Here is a 12,369-nt window from a genome sequence, read left to right as displayed (position 1 = left end):
GTCTGTGTTGTCTCCTTGGGTCTGGAATCCACTGGTTGGAGGAATGATGAGAAACCAATCACACAGACTTTTCTGAGGGATGTGTGAATGATAGCTGACAGAGGAGGATATTCTGGGTCACAGGGAAAGTGCTGAGAAATGGACATGACAAGCTTCCTCTACTTTAACACCTTCTGTCCTGCAACACTCAATGGTTCTGAAATTTGATTAATTTAATAGCTCTTTCTGTCTTTTTCTGATTGTTGTTTGGGGTACTAAGCTGCCTATTGGTTCTGTTACAATCTCCCATCATCCATCTCCACCACTGCAAGAAACATGATAGGCTGCAGACGCTGTGATTGTAATACAAACATTGAAATGCTGGAGGAACTCAGTTGGTCTATTCAGCATCTATAGGGGACAGAGATATATTGCTGATGTTTCAGGCCTGAAAACGTCAAGAAAAAAATCAAAAAAAGCAGAGGTAGGATCTATCAGAAAGTCTCAGAATTCAAAAAATGGGGGAGGAATCCAGACCAACAAAAGGTGTTCATTAGATGTGATAAGGGACAAGGTAGAATTTCTCATGTCTGTGCAAAAGGAGATGGAAGGGAGAGGATGACGGGGAAGAAAGGGGGTGAGGGGGATTTTTAATGAAAGCCAGAGATGTCGATATTAATGCCACCCAGTTGGAGGTTGCCCAGTCAGAAAATGAGGTGTTGTTCCTCCCATTTATGGGTGGTCTCAGATCGGCAGTGCATGAGACCATGGACAGACGTGTTGGCAAGGGAATGAGATGAAGAATTGAAATGGGTGGTCACTGAAATGAGCTACTGCCAGTTGCAAATATTGAGCCACATTTACTCAAATAATGTTGTAATTACTCTCTCACTCTGTCTTCCCACAATGTCAAGCCATGTGACTATCAGAACCACTAGGCATCTAGAGTCACATAGCATGGAACAGGCCCTCTGGCCAAGTTCATCCATGCCATCGAAGGAGTTAATCAAGAACATTTGCTGATGCTGGGGTTGAGTACAATTTATAAAAGTGCTGAAAAAAAGTCAGGACATTTTAAACATCCATAAGAAGTATAAAGCAGTTAAAGTTCCTGATGAAGGAAGGGTCAGGCACGGTCGGCATAGCGGTTAGCACAACGCCTTTACAGTGCCAGCGATCGGGACTAGAGTTCAAATCCCCGTGCTGTCAAAGGAGATTGTATGTTCTCTCCGTGACCCCGTGGGCTTTTCCCGGGGGCTTCAGTTTCCTCCCACCATTCGAAATGTACCAGGGTGCAGGTTAATTGGGTGTAAATTAGGCAGCAAGGACTCGTGGACCGTTACGTTGCTTTAAATACTCACTGTATTAAAAAAAACCTAAAATGTTATATCCCTTTTATATCCCATGGATGCTGCCTGACCTGTTGAGTTTCTCTAGCACTTTTTGGTCTGCACTCCATTGCCTACCAAGTCGGCATTCTGGGGTAGTTCCATTTGCCTGCATTATATTCATATCCTTCTAAACCTGTCCAATCCAGGTTCTGGTCTTTTTTTTAAAGACATTGGACAGATATATGGATAGTTCTTTGTTTCTGATTGGTTCATACATGTTAAGAATAGACTTGATTTCAGTTCTTTGGTACATTGAAAGGATGAAGAATGGGGTCAACTGCTTGGGATTAAACTCTCAATCTCAGGTCAGGTGGAATCATTACACCACCACCATCTGGATCAAAAATCTCCCCCTACTTTGCACTGCTCTTCACACTTGTGGTGAACCAAGAAGGCCATCTGCTAATCCCATGAGACTATCGGAGGTGGGTGAGGGCGGGGGAGTCTTATCTCTCTCTCCCATTTTCAATCCATCCCAACAGAGAGGCACCTCTATTTGCCAGACAGGAGACACACTGTGCAGCAAACTGTGAAGTGTGAATATTTATGCTGACTCTTTTCATGCATTTTCCGTTGCCTAGCAACCTGAATAAGGTATTGATTGCGGTTTCCCCTCTAAGTACACCAGGCTGACATTTCTTTGTGTGAATTTTGATGTCTTGATTTTAATTGAATTGAGTCTGGCTTTCTTTTGAATTGCAAAATATCAAAATCCTATGATAAATTAAAAACCTGAACAAAATAAGAAAGTCATCTATCGACACGGTACAACCTTGTATAAAGCACTGATGTTTTGCAAAGCTAAATTCTGATTGACATCCCCAGCAGACACTTTGGAAGAGGACTGGGTTATAAGATAAGTCACAGACTGCTTGGTTTCCCTTCCATGCATTAAAGGGACATTTCTGAACGTTGAGCTGTGATAAACTCACGAATGCACCAAGCAGCACCCCTCTTGCCAGCTACCGCGACTTGCATTTAGATGTCAGTAGTTAGTAGGGCGTGTAACTCAGACCAAAACTAGCTGTTGGTGGATGTTAGATGGTGCCAGAAGTCACTTGAGGAGGGGCGTGATCAGAAGTTCGTGAAAATCCAAAGGAACAAAGCACAGATGCTGAAAAATCTGAAATAAAAACAGAAAGTGCAGGGAAGAGGCAGCAGGACAGATGCTGTGAAGGCCAGATGTGAGAGACCGTCGAGTTCACACTTGTAGTTTGGAATCCCATAGGAGCCAAAAGCCATTCAATAAAACAGATACAGTCTTTCCAAAAACTATCCCAGTGAATCAAGGGTTCTGAATATCCTTCTCCCAAGTTTCTACATTCCCAAAAGTTTATTGTTTTAAATTTGATTTGATTGTGGCTGTCACTGCCAATGCCAGCATTTATTGTCCATCCCTAAATGAGGGGACAGTTAAGAGCCATTGGTGGGTCTGGAATTATCTATAGACTCAGCAGGGCCAGTAGATTTCCTACCCTGAGAACAATTGGTAAACAGATGCGGTTTGAAACATTCCCGTCATTTTATGGCTCTTGTTCAAAACCACGGATGTTTCTCTCCCCACTGACTGCCTGGCCTGCTGAATGCGGCAACATTTTCTATTTTTGTTTCACCTTCCTGCACCTGCAATGCTTTGCTAAAGTCCCATGGTCTTACCATTATTAAGACCAGCTGTTTTTTTTTACAAAATCCCAGATGAATTACTTGAACTTAAATTCAATGCACTGCTATGGTGAGATTTGAACTCATGTTACTGAAATCCAGCAGCTAATCAAACACACATACAGAGAGAAGGAGGCCCTTCAGCCCATCTTTCAATAAGATCATGGTTAATCGAACTGTAACCTCGATTCTGAACACCTGCCCAGCTCTGGTGTCTTTATCGGGAAGCTCCCCACTCTGTGCCATGACAGCTGAGGTTGGGAGATCAGAATCAGAAGCAGAATTTATTGTCATGAACAAGTCATGAAGTTTGGTGTTTTGAGGCAGTGTTATGCAAGGATAGACAATGAGATAGACAACAGACTCGCCAAGGCAAATAGCGCCTTTGGAAGACTACACAAAAGAGTCTGGAAAAACAACCAACTGAAAAACCTCACAAAGATAAGCGTATACAGAGCCGTTGTCATACCCACACTCCTGTTCGGCTCCGAATCATGGGTCCTCTACCGGCACCACCTACGGCTCCTAGAACGCTTCCACCAGCGTTGTCTCCGCTCCATCCTCAACATCCATTGGAGCGCTCACACCCCTAACGTCGAGGTACTCGAGATGGCAGAGGTCGACAGCATCGAGTCCACGCTGCTGAAGATCCAGCTGCGCTGGATGGGTCACGTCTCCAGAATGGAGGACCATCGCCTTCCCAAGATCGTATTATATGGCGAGCTCTCCACTGGCCACCGTGACAGAGGTGCACCAAAGAAAAGGTACAAGGACTGCCTAAAGAAATCTCTTGGTGCCTGCCACATTGACCATCGCCAGTGGGCTGATAACGCCTCAAACCGTGCATCTTGGCGCCTCACAGTTTGGCGGGCAGCAGCCTCCTTTGAAGAAGACCGCAAAGCCCACCTCACTGACAAAAGGCAAAGGAGGAAAAACCCAACACCCAACCCCAACCAACCAATTTTCCCTTGCAACCGCTGCAATCGTGTCTGCCTGTCCCGCATCGGACTGGTCAGCCACAAACGAGCCTGCAGCTGACGTGGACTTTTTACCCCCTCCATAAATCTTCGTCCGCGAAGCCAAGCCAAAGAAGATTGTGCAAACATTCATATTATAACCATCTTACAACATTGCTATAAAAAAATTGTAGTGCGCGAAAAGTCATTCATTGAAAATTCATGAATTTGATGGCAGTGGAGAGAAAGCAGTCCTTGAGCCACTGAGTGCTCGCCTTTCAACTTGTGTACCTTTTCTCCAATTGTAGCAGAGAGAAGAGGACATGGCCTGGATAGTGGGGGTCCTTGAAGATCCTTGAGGCTGCTTTTTTAAAACACCAACTCATGTAGATATCCTTAATGGAGTGAAGTCTGGTGCCTGTGATGGGTCGCAGGCTGAGTTAATAACCCTCCAGAGTTTATTCTTGTCCTGAGAGTTGGCGCCTCCATACCAGGCAGTGATGCCACCAGCCAGAATGGTCTCCACAGTACACTTGTAGAAGTTTATGTGAGTCTTTGGTGACTATACTTTGTGATGGCATCGATGTGGAGGCTCCGGGACAGATCCTCGGAGATGTTGACACCCACAACAAGAATGGTCGAGTGGAAACTTATCAGGGCAAAATCTACATTTTAATTTAGCTGTAATATATTGTTAATGTTAAAATTAAACTGAAATTAAATTCTAATGAAAGACAAATTAAAGTTACTGAAAAAAAGCATATGAAAGTCCACGTACAAAAGTTCTGGAGAAATTCAGCAGCTGCGAGACATACTGACTTTCTCCAGCACGTTTGCATGATAACTACATCCCAGCAGCGGCAGCCTTTCTTGCTTCCTGACCCTGAAAGGATCTGCCTATGGATTCGTCTCTGATCATCTCATTTTTGAGAAGAAGACAGCTTAACCTCAGAATTTATTGTACTGAAGCAAATCCAATTAAGAGCAACTTGGGGGAAAAAAACTAGACCCATTCATTCAGGCTGACGATAGTTGACATTGTTAACCTTTGCTTTGTCCCTGGGCAGGCTCTGTGAAGTGTGATTCTGGTCAACACTCAGAGATGCTAGTGGAACTCTGCTGGTGTTGCAGCATCCATAGGAGATAAAGATATATTACCAACATTCCAGGCCTGCGCCCTTCCTCGAGGTGTGGGTGCAAAAAGACAAGCATCTGAATGAAAGCCTGGGGAAAGAAAAGGTGAAGAATGGAAGGGGGAGAAGTCTAGACCAACAGACAAAAAGTGTTAATTGGATATGATGAAAGGTGAGAATTGACTAACGCCTGTGACAGCGGGAAAAGGGAAGAGAGAGAGAGAGACAGAAAGACAGACAGGCAGAGCTGAAGGAAAGGAGGAGAGAAATTGGGGGGGGGGGGTGGTGAGGAGGGTGATTGAGGCCTTGCATTGAACATCTATTGTTAAGCATGAGGAACGGAGAGCAGTAACACAGACTAAACACGCTGGTAGGTAGTAGTGCATTCATCCATGTCACCAGCTGTGCAGTCTAGACAAGGAAGCACCGGATTCTGGTACAGTAAACAGGAGACATTCCAAATGTCAGAGTACAAGGCATACTGGAGGAATTATCAAAAGATGATGAACAGAACATGAAACCTGGCGATGCAAATTCATAGCAGGGAGCTTGCTCTGCATTTGGGCCATGATATTGAAGGAGTCCCACAGCATGTTCCCAGGATAAAGTGAACTTGGATAGATGTGGTGATACACCACTAGCCTACTGCAGGGGGAGACCTGTGTATCTGCAGGAAGAGCACTGACGACACCTGGTTGGATGTCAATTAGCCGACTGAATGGACCAAGTCCCACCTGGTTGGCTGCCAATCATTCGCTGGGATATAAGCCACATCAGGCCCCTCGAGGTTAGTCACACGGAGCCAGCACAGCTAACCACAGTTAACTGCAGCAGGGACCTTAAGTAGAATAAAGCCTGTTGCCTTGTGTCTGCTTTCTGTAAGACACTGCACCACAATAGACATAGCTGTGCATTTATGGAATGGGTCAGTGCATTGATGGAATGAGCATGAATGATGATGTACATATGCACCAATGTCTCTATGTGCTGCAGCCGAACAGGTACTTGTTTAAAAAACCCAACTACAATAGTCTACATTGCCATAAACTGAAAAGAGATCATAAATACAAAAGGTAGATAGATAGTAAATGTCCACAGTTATCATTAGTGCAAGAAAAAACAGTGAAATTTGAAAAGTGCAGTCAGCCCTCTTGTTGGCTTGGAACAATCCCTGATTAGTGCAAAAAGGGGGACATTCAAGACCCTGATAGCTGTTGGAAAGAAACTGTGTGCCAGACTTTGGTTCTTAGTCAGTGAGGAGATCAGAGGACACTGACACTCCAATGGTCTCAGGAGTCAAAGAACTACTATCACAAGGTGGAAGAAACAGATGGTGTTCCGACATTGAGAAAATTAATTTCACAGTGCGAGATGGCTTCCCGTGAACAAATGGTTTGAACACAGAGGGGAGGCATTTGAAGATGTTTCAAATGACAACACAGGAGCTGGTGGCAGTCATTCTCGGTGGGTGAGAGAGCACACAAAGGAGAGGACATGAGGGGTTACATTCAAAGTTGAGGAGGGAGGGTGTTTACAAGTCCTCCCCAGTAACGAGTTTACAATAGAAGAGCAAGGGCATAGAGTTAGTGCCAATGGGTACAACATCAGGCAAAAAAAAATCAGAAATACTGGAAAGATTCACCAGCATCAGTCAGGGAAGAAACAAGAGTTAACAGATCTAAGGCCCTTCATCTGAACTGAATAATTAACCCCGTTTCTCTTCCACAGACCTGCTGAGTGTTTTCATCTTTGTTCTGATTTCATTTCAGATTTCCACCATCTGCAGTTTTTCATGGAAAAATATTATTTTCTTGTTAACTGTAAAAATGTTCCAGTCCAAAGAGAGATATGCAAGTTCAAAGTTCAACATTCAGATTTATTGTCAGAACACATACATGACATCGTATAAAACCTATGAGCCAGTGTATAGTTCACTAACTATACAATGTACTCAAGAAAAAGATATGTATGCAAAAAGAGAAATGTAAACAAAATGACTGTGCAATACAAGACATAGAACATTACTGAACCAGTACAGGCCCTTCAGCCTCAGTGTTGGGCTGCCCTATATATACCCAAAAACAAATGAACTCTCCCCGTACCTCATAACCCTCTATTTTTTTTCATCCATATGCCTCAGATTCTCTTAAATGCACCTGATGTTTCAGCCTCCATCACCACCTCTGCAAGGCAGTCCAGGCACCCACAACTGTCCATGTGAAATACTTACTCCTGATGTCTCCCCAAACCTTTCTTCCCTTCACTTTGTACAGAAGTCCTCTAGTGTTTGCTACTCCCTCCCTGGGAAATAAAAGATGTTGGCTGTCCACCTTATCTATGCCTTTCATGATCTTGCAGACCTCAATTAAGTTTCCTCTCATCCCTCTTTGCTCTAAAGAGAAAAGCTCTAGCTCTGCTAACCTTGCCTCATAAGAAACAACATCCTGGTAAATCTCCTCTGCACCCTCCCCATAGATCCCACATCCACTGCTCCAGCAAACATTTCCAGCCCAGATTAGAACTCCCTCTGCATTATCTCATGAAAATTTCCACACTGAGCACTGACTGGCTAAATAAAGAATAACTGCAAGGAAAAGGAGAACAATGCAGAACAAAGATGTCTCCACCTCAAGGCCTTGCAAGGTTTGGGGCCAAGACTCGATTTGTTGTGTGTATCAGAGGACCCTGGCTGGCTCTGTGCCTTTGACTTTGATTGTCTCAGGGGCTGGGATGTGGCCACCTTTTCCACTCTGATGATCTCCTGATTCCCTACGATGCTTAAGGTATTTGACTGGATCTGGGAAATTACTGTCTTGAGTCCCTAACTTCTTCTGTGTCTCTTGACTGTCCCATGTCCATGACTTCACCATCATGCATCATTAATTCTATCCCAGCAACAGCTCCGTTTTGACTTGAAATGATGCTGAGTAAGAGAAGGAATATTGTCCAGCCCATTTACAGTCTGTTTTACAAGGGGCAGCATTCTGGTGCAGCAGTTGTAACTGCCGCCTTTATCTCCTGGGGTGCAGATTCAGTCTCGACCAGGTGCTCTCAGTGTGGAGTTTGCACATCCCCCATATTCCCCATTTTATTCCCACATCCAAAAGACATGAGTATAGGTTAATCAGCCACTGTAAATTGCCCTACAGGGGTTATGCAGAAAAAAGAAATGAAGGAACTTGATAGGAATGTGAGATAGAGTATTTTACACCAGAAATAATGGAATGGGAGCTGGTTTAGACTCAAGAGGTGAAATAGCCTCCTTCTCTGTGGTATAAGTAAAAATGAACCAGTATTGCTTTGGAGCCATTATTATCAGACTTAAGTTGTTCATCAACTTTTACTGTATCAGTGCTGGAGTGAATGGCTCTAAGCTTAAAGAAACCCTCTCAGAGAGAGTGCTTCTGAAACAATCAAGCAACGTTTTTCTGAATTGGAAATACACAATGACAAGAGGATAGGGCCATCACTGGTCCATTCCTTAACGCAATACTTCTAAACATCGGCCCCGGATGAGTCACCACTGAGTCTGTGATGTCGCCAGAGTTTTTAAAAATTCTGATTACTCTGACAGGAACTCTTCTCAAATCTGAAGCAGATGTACACCACAATCTCGGTTAAAGTCCATTTAAACATCAACGCTTGCATCTACAAAATAAATATCCAAGGTTGGGTCTTAGTGGAGACAAAACAAATTAATCAATATGGATAAATGAACAGTTCAGATCTGACATGCTCCTTGAAGATACAATTGCTTTAATCTGCCTGCTTTTAGTGTTTTATTCAATCATTTCTGGGGACCGACAGTCTCACCAGTTGCTCGCTGGAGACAATCTTTTACCATGTCTGCTAATAAATATTGTTAAATGTCTTGCGAGTGTTATGGAAAACTCTGAGCAAAAAAAAAGCAAGCTGCTTGCTATGTGAGCAAAGTGCGTGATGTGTGGGAGCTGTGGGCTATTTCCCCACAATCCTCCTCTGACAGCAACCACCCCATGCTCTCCCAGAGGAGCAGGTAAAAGTGTGCAACGTCTCTGGTGCTGGGCTGACAGATTACTTGTGAATCACTCACTCAAAAGTCTGAACTGATCAAGTCAAAGATGGCCAACCTCCCTTACAACCATTTCCAGTCTAATTTCCCACTTATTGATGCCACGGGAACTTTTGTTGATATTCTATTCGTCCACCAAGGAATAGTCCACAGAAAAACCAAAATCATTGCTCTTCACTTGAGGAGAAAATAATTTTCAACATTATTATGGTCTCTCTGAAAGTTACCCTGCAACAATTTAATCCCAAACCTAGTTCATTATGGTAGCACAATTCTAAACACAGCTGTCTATTTGGCTACCTACTTGCATTCAATGGACTAATGTAGTACAGATGCTCACCCAGTTTGTGTGGCACAATATCACTCATCATTGCAGCAAGCTACTGCAGTACAATCCAGCACTAGCTAATTACTGATGTATATGATCACACCCAGAAAATCAGTGCGGCCAGCATTATGCACAACACCCCCCCCCTCCCCCTCCCCACCCCGGTTACGACCTCTTCACAAAGCCTGGTTAAAAAAAGACTTATTCATATGGCTATCAAGTTCTTGAACTTCCCCAAACTACCTTAACTGTAAACTACTCTGGGACCACAAAAAAAAATGTCTGCACTATTGAAATGTCACTTTTTTCCCTAAACTAACAGCAATGATGAATATTTACTTATCTATCCTTCATATTTATTATCTCTTTCTGTATTCGATGTAGTTGAGATACCTTATGCCTGTTTGGCTGCAGCAAGTAATGATTTTGGTGAACACGTATATTCCATTTATGGGTATGATAATAAACTCAGTTTCCTTGACCTTCTCCATAACAACCTTAAAACTGAGTTACGGTCACCATCTCTAAAACGCTCTTCCCAATTACATTCCTATCACTTGCTTGCTGATATTCCCAAAGATTTTGTTGGCTGGAAAATCATTCACATATTTCTTAGAAGGTGCGAGTCAAGGGAGGTTGCAGCGGCAAAGGGACCGTGGGCTTCCAATAAATCAATCAGTAATAAGTCCATAAAGATAACAAACCAAGAATGAGGTATTTGGCCTGCAGGGATTGTAGAGAAGTGATGGTCATACAGTCATGAACACTGCTTAGATCTCACTTGGAAATGCCTTATACTTCCAGTCACCCTATTTAAAATAAAAGAGGCAATAGAGAAGGAAGAAGATTTAAAAGGGTGATATATCCGTAATACCAAGCAGGAAAGAATAAATCAATGATGACTCTTTTCTAATGAGTAAAAGATGCTGTGTCATGAATTTACAGAGCCAAATAGTCTGTTTGTATAACCTGTTCTTTACATAATCCTACATAATTCCAGATTACTTTTGTCAAAACCTGCGCTCTACACCCTGATATGATGTCATCCCAAACAGTGTTGTAGTAGTCACACATTGTGATAGTACAGATTCTATCACCAATGTGTATATGTACAGATGGTAGTGTAGGTTGACTGTGATTGGCTGAGAGCGTAGCCACACCTATTGGCAGGTCTTAAAGGATTGCTCCCAGCCAGACCAGGGCATCCTGGACTGGTCGACCTACTTGTGATATGCTCCAGTCTTTTAATTAATAAAAGCCTTGGTTTGGATCAACAAGTCTTTGGTTCTTTTGACGCGCACTACACACATGTGATATGTTCTTGCGCCCAGTCCCACTCACTCCATCCGATACAACAATCATTACTGCCACACTTTCCAAACAGGATCGTTCCTGTGGGACTGTAACACAGAGAGTCTCTGCTGCTACATTGTACCAATCACAGCTCAATCCTGACCCTCAAACTAGTCTTTGCTGCATCATCACACAGAGAAAATACTTTAGCCAGATGGTGTCCATTCAGTTGGCAAGTTTGGATAAGTGGGTAATAACAGAGCTCAGGCCTGACAGGAATACATGCAAACATAGCTGAGGTCTCTTCACAGTGGTAAATGCAGATGATTTTCAAGGTAAGTACCATACGAGTGACCTAAGGTTCTTCTTTTCAATATTATTTGATTCTCTCTTGCAGCTCAACAGAGATAGACTTTGAATCTGTAAAAATCACGTGCTGAGGCACTCAAGTACATCCTCCACTAACTTTTAACCCTCTCCATCTTCTCAAAGAACTTCTACCAACTCTCTGTGACAGCTCCCTTGGTTTAGCTCTTGGGCTCCCTGCTCCAAAAGAGATTTCATTAAATCTGGCTCCTTAATGCTGACAGCCAGCTCCATAATTCCATTAAAAAATCAGGATGTTGATGTCCTTGTCCATCCAGTGCACACCAGCAGCTTTAGTTCCTCAGAAGCCTGAGGACATTCAGTACATCACCTGGACCCCTTAATGACTTTGACAGGGCCACTATTGCAAACTTCCTATTAGGATGCATCACTGCATGGTACAGGAATGCTCCACTCAAGACCGCAAGAAACTGCAGAGGGTTGTGAATGTGGCAAAGGCCACTTCACAAACCCCCTTCCCTCCATCAACTTTATTTGTAACCCCTCTGCCTTGGAAAATCAGCCAGCACGTTAAAAAACTCATCCCACCCTGGCCACACTCTCTTCACCCCTCTCCCATCAGGAAGAAGATTCAAGAAGATTGAGGACACACATCACCAGATTCAAGCACAGTTCTTTCCCACTGTTATCCCAGAATTCTCTCTCTCTCTCTCTCTCTCTCTCTCTCTCTCTCTCCTTCTCTCTCTCTCTACCCAGTCGATTGCCGTCAGCTCCACACGAGCTTCAAACAGCCGGTTGAGGGAGCCAACGGTGGTTTCATTTGAAATCCCACAACCACGGTTGTGAACCCAAGATGGCGGCGCCTATTAATCGGCAGCAGCCACGGTGGGCAGCAGAATCCAGGGAAGTGGAGGACTGGAGCAGGGCACCAGAGGACAGGAAGACCACTCCCCATCTGAGAAGGAGAACCGGAGGAGATGACCAGCAGGGACAGTGGCCACGGCGGCGGACCAGTACATGCAGTGGTCTGCTGGCATCTCGAGGTGAGGAACCTACGGAAGCTGTGGACTGCTGGAGACTGCTGTCGGGAGACTCACGCTGGACTGTGGACTGGCTCGAACTGGCTGAAGGGGCACAAGGTATCGGTACCGAGATGCAAGGAGATGCTGAGGGTGCTGAAGGGTTCCTGACTGTGTCAGAGGTTCGGATCTGGAGCTCGGGTTGCTAATGGTTTGGACTGGACTCTGTG

Source organism: Narcine bancroftii, chromosome 1 (assembly GCF_036971445.1).
Source record: "Narcine bancroftii isolate sNarBan1 chromosome 1, sNarBan1.hap1, whole genome shotgun sequence".
NCBI lineage: Eukaryota > Metazoa > Chordata > Chondrichthyes > Torpediniformes > Narcinidae > Narcine > Narcine bancroftii.
Note: the sequence above shows the minus strand (reverse complement) of the source record.